General features: G+C 37.5%; 2 pseudogenes across 2 annotated transcripts; both read left to right on the top strand.

Moving 5' to 3' along the window:
- Positions 1–1,467: 1,467 nt before the first annotated feature.
- Positions 1,468–2,296, top strand: LOC149261842 (ACT domain-containing protein ACR4 pseudogene; annotated as a pseudogene). The gene is made up of 3 exons (XR_016246047.1): positions 1,468–1,755; positions 1,952–2,056; positions 2,198–2,296. The product of XR_016246047.1 is annotated as an ACT domain-containing protein ACR4 pseudogene (transcript).
- Positions 2,297–2,970: 674 nt separating this feature from the next.
- Positions 2,971–4,015, top strand: LOC149261841 (ACT domain-containing protein ACR4 pseudogene; annotated as a pseudogene). The gene is made up of 3 exons (XR_016246046.1): positions 2,971–3,219; positions 3,419–3,523; positions 3,665–4,015. The product of XR_016246046.1 is annotated as an ACT domain-containing protein ACR4 pseudogene (transcript).
- Positions 4,016–5,050: the final 1,035 nt, after the last annotated feature.

Raw genomic sequence — 5,050 nt, 5'->3', positions numbered from 1 at the left:
TTGGTTGTAATAGAGATTGAGTTTATATTTAATGGTGAAAATTTGAAAGATTAAGGTTTTGTTATTAATAGTTAAGGTTAGGGTTTTGGTTATATGACATTTTTAAGATTTGAATTTATATATATTAGTGAAATTTTGAAACATTAAGGTTTATTTATATGTGGATCAATTTATATCAACCACATTTACTAATGTGAGTGTTCTAATTGAGCTATATTTACTAACTTGATTGTGCTACTTGAGCCGAAGGGCTCATTCTACAACTCCGTATGAGGGTGATGTGTAAGTATGTCCATCCTCAATGTAGAGTTGACAAGTGTCCCTCCTAAAATAAAAATAAAATATTCTCTAAATAGAAAACAACATCTGCTATAATGATTAAGAAAAACAAAAAACAATATGGTATACATGTTTAGTTAGTTTTCCATATATAATATAATTTCATGTAAGTAATTAAAAGTAAAAAAGCCTTTAAAAGAAAATATTTAATTTGCATATAATAAAAATATTCAATATGGGTGATCAATAAAATATTCTAATATAAATTAATATTGATGTATACTTACAAATATATTAATATCTAGGCATGTTATATAAAATATTTCAATGTCAATTATGTTTATATGATATATTGTTTGAAAAAAAAGTTGTGTATGTATTGTATAAAGCTATTGAAAAGGAAAGTTTTTTATGGTTAAAACATTTGAAGTAGTGTCAATTTTACAGTGTGGTTTTTTTTGGTATATGTTTTTTCTTAAATCCAAAAAAGATTCTTTAGACTTACAATTTTAAATTATGTATTGTATATAGTACTTAAAAATACAATTTAAACAATGAAAAATTACATATTCTATTTTATGCTCTCAAAAAATTTACACCCAAAAAAAATTGGTCTATACTCTCACAAAAATTTACATGCTAAAAATAATTGATCTAAATTGATCTCTCTAGACTCCTGTTAAATCCATGTTTATTATGCTAGATTGTATTTAACATATAACATCCATATAAACTATTTAAAGAAACATCCAGTTCAACTAAACTCAATCCGGATGATAAGATTAAGACCTAATTACGCCGTAAGGCGTTTCCCTCTGAAATCCATCCCCCTTTTGCCTACGTGTCATCTTAGACACCGTACGATTAGATGTTAGACGATTACAAACACTTGAACCGTCGATCAAAATAGTTACTGAGGCGGTCCAGGTAATGAAGAGAGCGGGGTGCCAATCGCCAATCCAGAGGTAGGGTTTCTCCAGTGGTGTTCTCCAGGCGGGCGTCAGGACTTGCCTCCCCTGGATCCCTCCACGCCGCTCTGGATCCCTCTGAATCATCCATGCGTTGTATTGCAGAGGCTGGAAACAAACCCTTGCGTAGTGCCTTTGTTTGGAAAACCAATAGGTCTAGATGCAGCCGCTGAACATACGACAATTGAATTAACACAGAGAAGATAAAACGGTGGTGTCAATGGGATTCACTCACACAGAAAGGCGGCTTCATCAATTGATGTTCGCTGACCATGACTATCATAAACTCGATGGAACTGGAGACAGGGCATCTCTTTCTCTCAAGGACAGCGACAACGCCAAGCCTCTTGTGACTATTGACAACTGTTTGGAGAGGGGGTATTCTGTGGTGACTGTTCAGTGTAAAGACAGACCTAAGCTTCTCTTTGATATTGTTTGCAGCTTGACAGATATGGAGTATGTTGTCTTTCATGCCACTATAGACTCTCAAGGCCCACAAACTTTTCAGGTATAGCTCCAGCAACTACAAGGGACTTGATTTTTTATAGGATCTTTGTTTTTTTTCAAATGTTTATTTCCTAATTTTATTTTGTTAAACTAGGTATAGGTGGTTTCAGATCACATCCCTAATGGGATTAATATTGAATCTAAATTAGGTTAAACAAGAGTTGGGGTATTTATTTCCGTTCTCTTTTGTGATACAGGAGTACTACATCAGGCATACTGATGGTTGCCCCGTGTATTCAGAAGCAGAGAAGCAGCATGTGATTCAGTGTTTGGAGGCTGCCATTAGACGAAGAAAATCAAAGGTATGAGTCCAAGGATCGAATCCATGGTGGAAATTTATTAAAAACCCTAAGACTTGGGATTCCCAGTGCATTCAAATTTTATCCTTTTTAAATTTTAGTCAGCTTAGTGTGAGTTTTGTTGATGATATTTTATGAATTCAGGGTATGCGACTGGAACTCAGCACCAGAGACCGTGTTGGGCTTCTGTTGGAGGTGACTCGCATATTTAGAGAAAATGGGATGTCAGTTACAAAAGCATAGGTGTCAACGTGGGGTGATAAGGTAGTTGATGTGTTCTATGTGACTGATACAGCTGGAAACCCCGTTGATGCCAAGACAGTAGAAGTTGTTCGCCAAGAAATTGGACTAACAATCTTGCATGTAAAAGACGACTGTATGCATACAAAATCTCCTCCAAGGGAACCTGCCATTCGATTCTCCCTTGGTGATCTCTTCAAATCAAAGTCAGAGTGTTTTCTCTACAGTCTTGGATTGATAAAATCCTATTCTTAGATGTTGTATTTTGGGCCTCTTGCAATGGAATTAAGTAATTTCCTTTGAAGGTTGTATGTATGGACGATGGTTCTCTAAAAACCATCGTCGTTCACCTATTTTCCACTGTGAAAATTACCTTACTAAAGACAAAAATTAGGTATAGCAATGCCAGGATCTGGAAAGCACAATACCACTAGGATTTGCCAAATATGATTTGTTGATCATCGAACAGAAGACCAGCAATGGAGAACTATTCACCACACTGGCCGAACATGGCCCTGTCATTTGATGACCCAGGAATTGCGAAATTGACCTCATCATAGAGAAGTGTGCAAAATTAGTAGATCTGAAAGAAGACATCACTAATTACAGTGGTGGTAGGAGAAAGGAACTAAATCCACCTAATCTAGACTCACACAGAAAGGAGGCATCATCAATTGATGCTCGTTGACCGTGATTATCATAAACTCGATGGAACTGGAGACAGGGCATCTCTTTCTCTCAAGGACAACGACAACGCCAAGCCTCTTGTGACTGTTGACAACTGTTTGGAGAGGGGGTATTCTATGGTGACTGTTCAGTGTAAAGACAGACCTAAGCTTCTCTTTGATATTGTTTGCAGCTTGACAGATATGGAGTATGTTGTCTTTCATGCCACTATAGACTCTCAAGGCCCACAAACTTTTCAGGTATAGCTCCAGCAACTACAAGGGACTTGATTTTTCATAGGATCTTTGTTTTTTTTCAAATGTTTATTTCCTAATTTTATTTTGTTAAACCGGGTATAGGTGGTTTCAGATCACATCCCTAATGGGATTAATATTGAATCTAAATTAGGTTAAAGAAGAGTTGGGGTATTTATTTCCGTTCTTCTCTTTTGTGATATAGGAGTACTACATCAGGCATACTGATGGTTGCCCCGTGTATTCAAAAGCAGAGAAGCAGCGTGTGATTCAGTGTTTGGAGGCTGCCATTAGACGAAGAACATCAGAGGTATGAGTCCAAGGATCGAATCCATGGTGGAAATTTATTAAAAACCCTAAGACTTGGGATTCTCGGTGCATTCAAATTTGATCCTTTTTAAATTTTAGTCAGCTTAGTGTGAGTTTTGTTGATGGTATTTTATGAATTCAGGGTATGCGACTAGAACTCAGCACCAAAGACCGTGTTGGGCTTCTGTCGGAGGTGACTCGCATATTTAGAGAAAATGGGATGTCAGTTACAGAAGCAGAGGTGTCAACGCGGGGTGATAAGGTAGCTGATGTGTTCTATGTGACTGATACAGCTGGAAATCCCGTTGATGCCAAGACAATAGAAGTTGTTCGCCAAGGAATTGGACTAACAATCTTGCAAGTAAAAGACGATTGTATGCATACAAAATCTCCTCCAAGGGAACCTGCCATCCGATTCTCCCTTGGTGATCTCTTCAAAACAAAGTCAGAGCGTTTTCTCTACAGTCTTGGATTGATAAAATCCTATTCTTAGATGTTGTATTTTGGGCCTCTTGCAATGGAATTAAGTAACTGCCTTTGAAGGTTGTATGTATGGACGATGGTTCTCTAAAAACCATCGTCGTTCATCTATTTTCCACTGTGACAATTACCTTGCTAAAGACAGAAATTGGGTACAGCAATGCCAGGATCTGGAAAGCACAATACCACTGGGATTTGCCAAATATGATTTGTTGATCATCGAACAGAAGACCAGCAATGGAGAACTATTCACCACACTGGCCGAACATGGCCCTGTCATTTAATGACCCAGGAATTGCGAAATTGGCCTCATCATAGAGAAGTGTGCAAAATTGGTAGATATGAAAGAAGACAGCACTAATTACAGTGGTGGTAGGAGAAAGGAACTAAATCCACCTAATCTAGAATTGCTTATACAAGTTGTACAAATTACAAGCTGATAAATAGTCTTTGTTCTACAGAATGACAACTCTTCAAACTACACAGGTAAAGACCATTGATGAATCACAGTGTTAACATAGATTCTAGTGCTTGACATAGATTCTTAGCACTTCTTGGCCTTGTAGGAAGTAAAATACTCATTTTAGCCACTGGAGGTTTCCTTTGAAAAGTAGAAGGCACGATCCCAAGTCTATCTGCAAGAATTGGGCAGACTGATGGAGAAGGCGTTGGATTCTGGACTTCTGGCTGAACATCCGAATTTGAAAGGAGTGTGATTTGGTAGGAGATTGGTACAGCACGAGGTGACAATTTGGGGCAATTGCTGGTATTTTTTTCTTTCCTTCATCGAATAAGAACTGCACCCCACCTTTCTGTTTAGAGATTCCTGGTCAGTGGTATGTTTTCGCTGGATCAGCTAATACAGTGCTTCCCCCTTCTTTCTTAAATCATTTGAATCCACTGGCACTTCTGATCACTTGCACTTCTTATACCGTTGTATTGATGATGTAAAATATGTAAATAATTGTATAGCAAATTCAATGGAGTTGGCCTCTGGATGATCATAGTTCATTGTTTGTGATTGACTTGACTGGGGGTTGGCCTCTGT

This window comes from Pinus tabuliformis, chromosome 6 (genome assembly GCF_031772625.1).
Source record: "Pinus tabuliformis cultivar Carrire ecotype Pingquan chromosome 6, CPIR1, whole genome shotgun sequence".
In the NCBI taxonomy this organism is placed as follows: Eukaryota; Viridiplantae; Streptophyta; class Pinopsida; order Pinales; family Pinaceae; genus Pinus; species Pinus tabuliformis.
This window is presented reverse-complemented; position numbering and strand designations above follow the sequence as displayed.